At 37.8% G+C, this 13,014-nt stretch overlaps 1 pseudogene; it reads right to left on the reverse strand.

Annotated features, from left to right (window-relative positions):
- Nucleotides 1–3,665: 3,665 nt before the first annotated feature.
- LOC123784324 (olfactory receptor 5H2-like) lies at nucleotides 3,666–4,594 on the reverse strand (annotated as a pseudogene).
- Nucleotides 4,595–13,014: the final 8,420 nt, after the last annotated feature.

Raw genomic sequence — 13,014 nt, forward strand, 5'->3', positions numbered from 1 at the left:
TGAGTGAAATCATATGGTATTTGTTTTTCTCTGACTGACTTATTTCACTTAGCATTGTACTCTCTAGGTCCCTCCATGTTGTTGCAAATGGCAGGATGTCATTCTTTTCATGGCTGAATAATATTCCATTATATATATACAAACACACACACACATACAAACACACACACCCAACTTCTACTTTATTCATCAACCAGTGTACACTTGGGCTGTTCCCACAACTTGGTTACTGTAAAAATAACATTGCAAAAAAATTGGGTTGCATTATCTTCTTTAATTAGGTTTTCATTTTATTTGGGTAAATACTCAGTAGGTGAATTACTGTATCATATAGTAATTCTATTTTTTAGAGTTTTAGGAACCTCCATACTGTTTTTTACAGTGGTTACTCCAATTTGTGTTCTCACCAAGTGCATGAAGGCTCCTTTCCCTACACATGTTCACCAACAATTGCTATTTTTTATGGTTTGATTTTAAGTATTGTGACAGACGTAAGGTGATATCATTGTTTTCATTTGCATTTTCCTGATGATTAGTGATGTGATCATCCACCCGTTCATGCGTCTACTGGTCATCTATACCTTCTTCGGAGAAAAGTCTATTTAGTTCCTCTGCCCATTTTTATCAGATTATTTCAGTTTCCTTGATGTTAGTTGTATAAATTCTCTATATGTTTTGACTATTAACTGCTTATCAGATACATCATTTGGGAATATCTTCTCCCTTTCAGTAGGGTGACTTTTTGTTTGTTGCTAGTTTCCTTTGCCGGGCAGAAGAGTTTCATAGGAACTATGGTTTCTTTTAAATCTTCGGGTTAAGAAAATGAACACACCTTCATAATAAAAAGTATTCAAAGTACGTTATTTGTATGTCCAAGGGATGCCTTAATCCCACATCAGCAGCAGTTCTTCCAGACAAATACACAAACTTAGCAGTGTGATATCACCCTTCACATCTAAGGATCTATTAAATAATACATATGTCATTTCATAGTTTCTTTTTAAAGGAATCAGTAGAGTATCTTCTCTAAAATATGGGCTTTGCACAGATCTGTATTTTGCCTCTTTCCCAACACGCTACTTAGAAGACAAATATAATGTACAAAATGAATAGACTTGAAACAGAAATGAGAATGGGATTACATCAGTGCAGAAGGGATTTGGGTGACTTTCTGTAAGGAATAAAGCAGTTAGTATTTTACCGAAGTTCAAACCAGAGCAAAGGAATCTATAGACCTCAAATACACAAGAGGAGGCTGCAGAGGAAATTTGAGCTTCTGAGAGACACCCAGCTGTCTGCCCCATACTCACCCAGCCTAAAGTAACACTTGACAGGTAATGCATTATGCTCAGACTCGCAGGTGGATATCAAACTTCTCATTCAAAGAAGAAGCTGATGAGGAAAACAGCCTTTCTCAGAATGAGGAAATACACGATAGTAGTTTACATTAGTATTTTTGTTTTGGGGTCATTACAATCAATGAACAAGAAAAATCCAGATACCTAAGAGGAAAAAATCAGAATGATAGGAATATTACACAGCAAAGAATCAATCAACTACAGACATATGCAATAACATGAATACCCTGGGTTTAAAGAGTAAAAGCAGCTGGACTGTGAGCCATTCAGTTCTATGCTGGGACTTGGGGGTATCTGTGAGGAAAACAAAGAGAGAACAGATGACCTGGTCTCATCTTGTGATCTACACCTTCAGAAATACATAATAACGATATTTGTCTTTTTTAAATTTTTATTTACTTTTTGAAATATTTCATTGATTTATTTGAGAGGGAGAGAGAGTGTGCACCAGCAGGGGGTGAGGGGGAGAGGCAGAGGGAGAAACAGGCTCTCCGCTGAGCAGGGAGCCTAATGCTGGACTTGATCCCAGGACTCTATATGGCTATAAAACATGGTCTGTTGGGAGAATTGGAGGGATAGGACTTCAGCTTTAAACCAAGGTTTATTTAAGAATAAAACCTCAAGTAACAGCAGGGTGAACAAATGCAGGTGAAGAACACACTGATAGATATATGGACATAGAAATGAGTGTAGTTATAAGTGGGTCTATACATATATAATCTGGACTTAGACACGAGCAGACAAATATACGTATCTGTGTGTATACAGACCTAGATATATATACCATATACGATCCTACATAACCTAGTAGCAAAGATAATCTATTAAATGTTATTGAAAAGGGATATGAATCTGAGTTATGTTTGCAAAGTTGCAGAGGTAAGAGAGAATCAGTAAGAAGGAGCAGATAAGTAATGAGTGTTTTGCAAATCCCAGAAGTGGCTAGTTAGCAGAATGACAACCTCGGTGTTGTCGCTAGGACTGTGCATGGAATCAGTGGTAGAGAGAAAGGGTAGGGGTGGACCGAAGACGGATCACTCATTATAATTTGCAAATAGAATGGGATAAAAACTAACATTCATGGGCTTTGAGGCACAAAGCGTCCTAATTCTTGTTGGTTTTCATATCTCTGTGAGGTACCCACTATGACATTATATCATCTTAGCATTACTAGACTTTGGTAACATGCATTTAAAAGCCCTCCTTGTCAAGAGCACATTCCAATAAACTACGTATTATTGATTTCTTAATCTTTCTAGCTTAATTTTTCTTAATTCTAGGACTACTGAGACCATTTCCTTCCTATTCAGTCACTTTTGTCCATGTCCACCCCAACTTAAGTCCTCAGTTGAATCCGTTTGCTTTCTTTATCAGTGAAGTTTTCCAGATTGCCGAACAACACACAAACACACCTTAAAAAGTGCTATAGAAGTCATCATAGTTAGAAGCAACTTGCCTCTGCCTTTCTCCAAGAAGCACACTAGTCTAAGAGCATCTCGTTCAGCTTGACCCTTTCTTCACTGTCTTAAATGACATTGTCTTTCTTCCCTCATTGCTCCCATTTCTGTTTATTTCCCTCTGTGATATCAGAGTTGAATCCCCACAAGAGGTAAAATTCACCATGACCCAAATAAAGTAGAAAGAAAAACCTTTAAATGGCTAACAGAATATCTGGAATTTGCCTCTGTTCACTCAAACACGAATCTGCCTCCACTATCCACTTCAATGTAACATGGGTCTGGGCTATACAGCTGTATATATATCAGTCATCATAATCAAATTCTGTTCAGAGGCACTATGCTGTTTTAGTACTTAATGCATTTATAAACTCACACCAGAGAACAGACAAGCCTCTAAACTGTTTTCATTTTTTTTCTGCTTTAATTATTGAAGTTTGATATGAAAACGATTAAAATTGTGTGTGAGCGCCTGGGTGGCTCACTCACTAAGCGTCTGCCTTCAGCTCAGGTCCTGATCCCAGGGTCCTGGGATTGAGCCCCACATCAGACTCCCTGCTTGGTGGGAAACCTGATTCTCCCTCTCCCACTCCCCCTGCTTGTGTTCCCTCTCTGCTGTATCTCTCTCTAAAGTAAATAAATAAAAACTTTTTTAAAATACTAAAATTTCTTGTGTGATTTGATTAATAATAACAATTATTTTAAGATTATTGGGTTCTCCATCTTAGTCATTGAAAGACTAGGGCAATTATAACTGCAAAAAATTTTTGATTACTACTCAAAACATAGCAACATTATTCTGCACAATTTTGTCATTTTAGTGAATGGGGAATAGATACTAGTATGAAATCTAAACATTTCTCTTTAACATTTTTCTCAGTGAATCTATAACTTTCTCATTTCTCAGGCTGTAGATCATTGGATTTAAGAAAGGAATTATGACAGTGTAAAATAGAGAGTCCATCGTATCTTGATCATCTGCCTGTGCAGAGCCAGGGCGCACATACATGAAGAGAAGGGAACCATAGTACAGAGAGACAGATAAGAGATGGGCTCCACAGGTGGAGAAGGCTTTCCTTATGCCTTGTAGAGACTTCTTTTTTAAGATTGTAAAGAGAACTAGTGTGTAAGAGACAAGAACAGTCAAAATGGTAAATACTTGTATTGACCCAGAGAAAATAAATAGTATCAGAATGTTAATAGAAGGGTCAGTACAAGAAATCCTAAACAGTGGTATCATGTCACAGTAAAAGTGATGTACTATGACGGAATTGCAGAAGGTTAATCTGAATAATAAAGAACCATGAATTATGGCATGAAGAAGGCCACCTAAAAATGACAAAACTAACAGACGGATGCACAGTGTTTTGGACATAATGACTGGATAAAGTAATGGTTTGCATATGGCTACATCCGATCATATGCCATTGTTGCCAACAGAAAACATTCTGTGGTCGCACAGATTGCAAAGGAAAAAAATTGTATCATGCATTCAGAGAAAGAGATCATCTTGCTCTTGGCAAAGAAGTTGACCAACATCTTGGGGGATACCGTGGATGATAACCAAGCATCCACAAATGCCAGACTCCCAAGGAATAAGTACATGGGGATGTGGAGGTGAGGGTCATTGCAGATGAGAGCAATGAGACCAAGGTTCCCCACCATGGTGATGAGATACATAACCAAGAACACCAGGAACAAGGGAATTTGCCACTCTGGTTGATATGTGAGTCCCGAGAGAACAAAGGCTTCCAGCTCTGTTGTATTTTTAGTTTCCATATTCTTAATAGATGAACTCTGAAATTAAATGTGGTTAATGTAAAAAGAACATTCATTAAACATTTATAGAAGACAATTCGGTGACAGTAACTGAAATAAATTCATACACTAGCGGGAAGGAACTTTAAATTTATTTACTCTAAATGGCAACTATTTGGGGGAATTGTTATATTGGAAAAATACAACTACTTAAGTTCAAAATATGTGCAGAATAAACAGATTAAGAAGACAAGAAAAACATTCTGAACATGAGCAAATCTTTGGGGTAACTACTGTATGAGGTAGACAAATTCTGTGTGCAGGACATTGATGCAGCATCAAGAGTAAGATGGCAGAAGAGCCTGAATTATAAAGTGAGACAATGCCAAGTGAAATCTTCAATTTTATCCTTCAAACAATAGGCTGGGATGGAAAGCTTTAAGAAAGGGAGTGGCATCCTCACATATTTCTTAAATTAAATGTTTGGTTGTAGCAAATAGGCTGAAGGGGGGCAGAGAAACTAGAGGAAAGGACACCAATCAGGAAGCTGTTATTGTTGTCCAATGATTCCCAAACCAAATTATACACCAAGATTGTCAAGGAGAGTTGTACAAAATACAGATTTTGTGATATTACTATAGAAATTGATTTGGTAGGTCATGAATTGGTTGTAATGATATGCATTTAATAAATGCATTGATTAAACAGCATGTGAAGTTCTTAGCCTGTGTGTAATATGACATTGGGAGTAATGAGGGGGACATAGAGGTAGCTCAAAGTAAACCAGAATGTACCGTGACTAGGACTCTGTGACATATTAGATATGAAGGGAGGTAGTCAGTGAAGGAAAAAGAGGACACTTGGTTCCTGGATAGATGGTCATGAAAAGTTGAGATTGAAGGCACAGGTGTGGTGGCCAGTTTTTGCAAGGAGCATTCTAGGAACATCTGGGTGAAATGTATTCAGCAGTATGATTCTATAAGAGCTTAATACAAATGATGACTTGGGAGCCATTAGGGTGACTAAAAGCATAGTTATATAGGATTCATCATTGAAGAGTGTTCATAAGGTAAAAAGTAGGACAAAGAAAGAAACTCGAAGAAGTTATAGTAAAGAGATTACAAAATTGATATACATCATGTATTCTTTGGATAATATCTGATCCTCTGTTCTACCACATGCGTCTTGGTGGCAGACAAAAGCTGTCATCCAGTCTAGAAGCCAAAAGTTCTAGAAACTGAGTTTCCTATCCCCTTGCACCTAGAAGAAGGGACTTGATTAGGTTTGCCAGTCAAACTCACGTACATTGGATTTGGAATATGGGGAGAAGGAGAAAAGGGTCAGGGAAAAAAACAGAATTTTGGTTGCAAAATCAATCAAGGGAGGAACATCAAGAGCCTAGGAAATGTATCCTACACCCAAATGGTGCAGGCATTATCAGCGTGAGCTGTTGCATTCTGCATCTAGTAGCAAGGACAGCAGCTCTTATCCAGCTAGATAGACTAAGGATATGATTTTGGCTGTTTGACATGCTGGCTTTCTTGCCTTGTGCTCCTGCCCATTTCTCCACTGGGTTTCTCCAACTCGCCTAGCATTTCTACATTAAAGAAAATTTCCATTCAATTAACCCATCTCCTCTTGCAACCAAGATCTCTGGCTTACACAAAAGCTGAAAAGGAAAGACCAGAAGGACACTGAGCAGAGTGATCAGAGAGCATGGAGGTATTAGAATGCTTAGTGTAGCAAAATTAGAGAAAAACACTCAAGAAGGACAAAGTGAAATACAGTGCCAAAAGTGAATTAAGTGCTCTGGTGGAATAAGGAGTGATCAGCGATGGTTAAGTGTGAGAATGAAGAGATTCATAGTAGCTTTCATGAGAGCAGTTTCCATTTTCTGATAGAGTTGAGGTAAGAGAGTAATAAGAGGTGAATGGGACATAAGGGGCACTACAGGGAAGAGATTGAAATAGGGTGCTCTGAGGAATGTGGGGTCAGACAGCGATCATCTGCTGCCCTCTGAGTATCCATAGTGTATTCATAGATGCATAGGGATAGGAAAGTCCAGGACCTGAAGAGAGAGAGAGGATGTATCAGAGAAAGTCTGAAGATGAAACAGGAGGAAAAGCTCAGAGATTGGAGGTAAATGTTTGTCTTCATTCTGGTGTTCATTAAAAGTTGTCAAAACTGGGTATCATTTCTTTTACTTTCATTCCAAATTCCAACCTTATTTTTCTATGGAAAATGTGTATGAAATAGAGACTGTCATTTTAGTTTTAGGCTAGAAACTCTGTGTTGTTCACAAATATACTAGCACTGCTGAAAGTTCTTTTGGTATTTAAGAGTTGCTTTTTCTTTGTTTTTACAGTAGTTAGAACTGAGTTTCTCTGGCTATTCCCATTTTACTTGAGAGCCCTTTCCTCCCCACCAAGTTTTAGCAGAATAACATTGAGCCAAAGATTAGAATCTAGTCCAGGCAATATAAATAACCTTTGCTAATAATTGCAATTTGTAAATGTATATTTATTTGGAATGGGTTTCTTTCTGATCCCAAACTTTGAAATAATTGAAAATTCAAGTTCCATCAGTGGGTATTTATTAAGTCAGAAAATTTAAAGAACTGGCAGGACATTTTCTACATTTCCCCTCCTGTGTATATGTATAAAATACTCAATGACATTATTATCAGAAGTGGGTGAAAGGATATACAGGTGAAGAGTTTAGTGATTTAACTTAAAAGCTTAATCAGAGAATGTGGTTAATGAAATGGGATAAACATTTTTAACAGAATCCTCAGAAAGATTTCTTACATAGGAAACATTATGACCTAAATCCTTAAACCCATTTTTAAAGTTCACAAAGTTATCCTATCGAGTCATTATAATTTTGCCAGCCAGATAATTAAATATGATTAAAGGGTGCAACTTAGTCTTAGAGCCATTTTGCTTACCCAAATTTTACTCACAATATCAAAACAGTATTAGATTATTCACTATGTGTTTTCTTTTCTTGTTCATTTCAACTGTTTATTTAAATTCTAGTTGGTTAACATAGAGAATAATGCTAGTCGTTTTCCACTTTCAACCTGCCTTTTGGTCATCTTATAAACCAATTTGAAATTATTTATGAACGTAACAGTATTTTTACCTTCCTATAAAAAATAATGAGCATTACATAAATCAATCTCTTACCAATATCTGTTAGACACTGTGGAGATATTTTCAGGGTTAGGCTTTCTCAAGTGGAAAAAAATAGAGTTGCACCAGCATGACAGTAGCACAGGCAGCAGCTCCTTGCACACTGATTCATTTTGGAGGCTTCATTTACCAAACTCAGCAAAACATTGTTTGTATAAATCTGCTGTGAATGCAAGAGCCAACCAACTGTACATCTGTGTGCTTTTGCCAGAAGAGGAAGGAAGGAAGAGCTAAAATTCCCCTAACAGCACCCAAGGGTTCCCTTCAGAACAAAAAAAGATGTTCTTCTGGGCATTGCAGCTTTGAATCTGTGTGAGAAGTCCAGGAGTCCCATCGGGCATTACAGCCTGCGAGATCATAAACATCATGTCGTGTATACGGTTCTACTTGCAACACTTGCAATTGCACCATATGTTGCTGTTTTCCATCACAAATGACAATTCTGGCATTTTATGCGAATCAGTTTATCTATGAAATAGGTGTTGCTCTGAGAGCTTTGATAAATATGTTCTTGTCTGAGCTAATCATACATGATTTTATTGAGGCCAGAGTTCTAGATTCCTTTCAGGAACCAACCCCAAGAAAAGCTGTTCTCCTCCCTCATGCAAACTGCAGCTTCTTTTGCACACGTAGACGTGAGTCCACACTTGAAGCTGAAATCTGATTCAAAATCTTAGTAGGCAAAGGTCAGGAAAGGTGCAAAGGGAAACAAAGACTAAGCACCACAGGGAGAGTGGCCAAGCTCAGTGCTTCTCACATGTTAATGCCTTTGAATATCCTAGAGAGAGATCTTGTTAAAATGCAGATCCTGTTTTTTGGGAAGTTTTTGAACAGTGCTTCAATCTCTTCATAATTAGTCTATTTAAAAAACAAGAGTCCAGGACCTGACAGATTCCCCAGGGAATTCTACCAAACATTCAAAGAAGAAATAATACCTATTCTCCTGAAGCTCTTTCAAAAAATTGAAACAGAAGGAAAACTACAAAACTCATTCTATGAGGCCACTATTACCTTGATCCCCAAACCAGTTAAAGACCCCATAAAAAGGAGAATTACAGACTGATTTCCCTGATGAATATGCACACAAAAATTCTCAACAAGATCCTAGCTAATAGGATCCCACAGTACATTAAAAGGATTATCCATCATAACCAAGTGGGATTCATCTCTGTGATGCAAGGGTGGTTCAACATTCGCAAATCTATCAGTGTGATAGATCATATCAACAAGAAAAGAGTCAAGAACCATATGAGCCTCTCAACTGATGCAGAAAAAGCATTTTTTTCAAAATCCTAGATGCAAAATACAGCACTCTTTCCTGATTAAAACACTTCAGAGTGTAGGTATAGAGGGTACATTCCTCAATCTCATACAAACCATCTATGAATAGCCTACAGCAAATATCATTCTCAATGGGGAAAAGCTGGAAGCCTTTCCCTTAAAATCAGGAACACGACAAGGATGCCCACTCTCGCCACTATTATTCAACATAGTACTAGAAGTCCTTGAAACAGAAATCAGAAAACAAAAAAGGATAAAAGGTATCCAAATCGGAAAAGAAGAAGCCAAAGTCTCTTCACAGATGACATGATACTCTATATGAAAAACCCAAAAGAATCCACCCCCAAACTACTAGAAGTTATAGAGCAATTCAGTAATGTGGAGGGATACAAAATCAATGCTCAGAAATCAGTTGCATTTCTCTACACGAACAATGAGACCGAAGAAAGACAAATTAGGGAATCCATTCCATTTACAACAGCACCAAAAATCATACGTTATCTTGGAATTAACTTAATCAGAGACGTAAAGGATCTATATTCTAGAAACTACAAATCACTCTTGAAAGACATTGAAGAAGACACAAAAAGATGGAAAAATATCCCATGCTCATGGTTCGGAAGAATTAACATACTTAAAATGTGCATGCTACCCAAAGCAATCTTCACTTTCAATGCTATCCCGATCAAAATACCAATGACATTTTTCAAAGAACTGGAACAAACATCCCTTAAATTTGTGTGGAACCAGAAAAGGCCCCGAATCGCCAAGGAATTGTTGAAAAGGAAAAACAAAGCTGGGGGCATCACATTGCCGGATTTCAAGCTATACTACAAAGCTGTGATCACAAAGACAGCATGGTACTGGCACAAAAACATACACATACACCAATGGAACAGAATAGAGAACCCAGAAATGGACCCTCGGCTCTTTGGGCAACTAATCTTTGACAAAGCAGGAAAAAACATCCAGTGGAAAAAAGACAGTCTCTTCAATAAATGGTGCTGGGAAAATTGGACACCTACATGCAAAGGAATGAAACTTGACCACTCTTTCACACCATACACAAGATAAACTCCAAATGGATGAAAGACCTCGATGTGAGAAAGGAATCCATCAAAATCCTAGAGGAGAACATAGGCAGCAACCTCCTTGACATCGGCTACAACAACATTTTTCATGACACATCTCCAAAGACAAGAGAAACAAATGATAAAATGAACTTGTGGAACTTCATCAAGATAAAAATCTTCTGCACAGCCAAGGAAACAGTCCAAAAAACTAAGAGGCAGCCCACGGAATGGGAGAAGTTATTTGCAAATGACACTACAGATAAAAGACTGGTATCCAAAATCTACAAAGAACTTCTCAAACTCAATACACGGGAAACAAATAATCAAATCAAAAATGGGCAGAATATATGAACAGACACTTTTCCAATGAAGACATACAAATGGCTGACAGATACATGAAAAAATGTTCAAAATCATTAGCCATCAGGGAAATTCAAATCAAAACCACACTGAGATACCACTTTATGCCAGTTAGAATGGCAAAAATTGACAAGGCAGGAAACAACAAATGTTGGAGAGGATGTGGAGAAAGGGGATCCCTGCTACATTGTTGGTGGGAATGCAAGTTGGTACAGCCACTCTGGAAAACAGTGTGGAGGTCCCTTAAAAAATTAAAAATTGAGTTACTCTATGATCCAGCCATTGCACTACTGGGTATTTACCCCAAAGATACAGATGTAGTGAAGAGAAGGGCCATATGCACCCCAATGTTCATAGCAGCTTTGTCCACAATAGCTAAATTGTGGAAGGAGCCGAGATGTCCTTCAACAGATGACTGGATTAAGAAGTTGTGGTCAATATATTCAATGGAATATTACTCAGCCATCAAAAAGAACGATTTATCAACATTTGCAGCAACATGGATGGGACTGGAGGAGATAATGCTAAGCGAAATAAGTCAAGCAGAGAAAGACAATTATCATATGGTTTCACTCATTTATGGAACATAAGAAGTATGAAGATCGGTAGGAGAAGAAAGGGAAGAAGAAAGGGGGGTGAACAGAAGGGGGAATGAACCATGACAGACTATGGACTCTGGGAAACAAACTGAGGGCTTCACAGGGGAGGGTGGTGGGAGAATGGGATAGGCTGGTGATAGGTATTAAGGAGGGCACGTATTGCATGGTGCACTAGGGTGTTATACCAAGTAATGAATCATGGAACTTTACATCTAAAACTAGGGATGTACTGTATGGTGACTAACGTAATATAATAAAAAATTATTAATAAAAAAATGCAGATTCTTGTCAGTAGATCTTGGTGGGGCCAAGGGTCTTCATTTCTAACATGGTGATTGCTGCCTGTGGAGATGTGTCATCCACAAGACCTTTGTTGTTGGAGGGCCTAAATTATCAGAGAGCCCAGATCACAGGAGAAGCATGGCATTGTGAAAGAAGCTGCCATGTTAGGAGAGAAGCAGGCAAAAGCCAGTTGGGGTCAGGGAGGCCAGCATATATGTATCACAAGGGACCTTGGAGGCTGGGTGAGGGGTTTTATTCTTTACCTTAACATAATGCAAAACTATTGAGGGATTTAAAACTGGGTTCAGATTTGTTTCTTGTTCATTAACAGAGGAAGTTGCCAATGAACATTCATTCAGAAAAACAAAACTTAATTTACTTTTTTATGACAACTTGATATGATATCTTTAAAAAAATTAACCTCCAGTTGCATCATGACTAGCCAGATAGGCAGGGAAAAGAGAGGTATTTTTTGATACATTTATTAATCCATTTTCCTGGATTTCCAGCATTCTTTAGAATGTTCATAGTGAAAGAGAAAGTGAAGAAAAAATAACATAGATAAAAGAGGGTTCACTGTGGATATTCTGCAAAAGGGTTGAGTAAGCAGCATGATGTGCAGAGGTAGCTTTTTTTAAAAACTGATTTTATTTATTTATTTGTGAGGGAGAGAGAATCCCAAGCCAAATCTGCATTGAGCCGGCCAGGGCTCCATCCCATGACCCTGAGATCATGACACGAGGTGAAATAAGAGTTAGAGGCTTATCTGACTGAGCCACCCCGGTGCCCCTAGAGGTAGCATTTTTTTTAATTTTTTTTTATTATATTATGTTAGTCACCATACAGTACATCCCTAGTTTTTGATGTAAACTTCCATGATTCATTACTTGCATATAACACCCAGTGCACCATGCAATATGTAAATAATGTTGCCATTAAATCGGGTTGCATTTCAATAAGCTACATATTATTGATTTCTTAATCTTTTAGGCTTAATTGTTTTTACTTCTCACAATATTGAGAACACTTCCTTCCTCTTCAGTCACTTTTGTCCATGTCCACCCCAACTTAAGTCCTCAGTTGAATCTGTTAGCTTTCTTTATTAGTGAAGTTTTCCAGATTGCTCAGCAACATACAAACACAGCTAGAAAAGGTCTATAGAAGGCATCATACACAGAGAGAGGCAACTTGCCTCTGCCTTCCTCTAGAAGCACACCAAGCTAAGAGCATCTCTTACAGTTTGGCCCTGTCTTCATCATCTTAAAACCCTTGTCATTTTCTTCCCTCATTGCTCCCATTCCTTTTTATCTCTCTCTGTGATAGCGGAGTTGAATCCCCGCAAGAGGTAAAATTTGCCATGCCCCAAATAAAGTAGAAAGAAAAATCTTTTGATGGCTAGCAAAATATCTGGAATTTGCCTCTATTCACTCAAATACAAATCTGCCCCCACTATCCAGTTAAATGTAACATGGGTCTTGGCTATACAGCTGTACAAGTATCAAAGATATCACAGTCAAATTCTGTTCAGAGGCAGTATCCTCTTTTGGTATTAAAGCATTTATAAAGTCACACAAAAAAAGAGATAAGCATGAGAAATGTTTTCATTTTTATTTTTCCTTCTGTTTTAATTATTTAAGTATGATATGAACACT

This window comes from Ursus americanus, chromosome 4 (genome assembly GCF_024610735.1).
Source record: "Ursus americanus isolate L20-20 chromosome 4, mUrsAme1.1.p, whole genome shotgun sequence".
Classification (NCBI taxonomy): Eukaryota; Metazoa; Chordata; class Mammalia; order Carnivora; family Ursidae; genus Ursus; species Ursus americanus.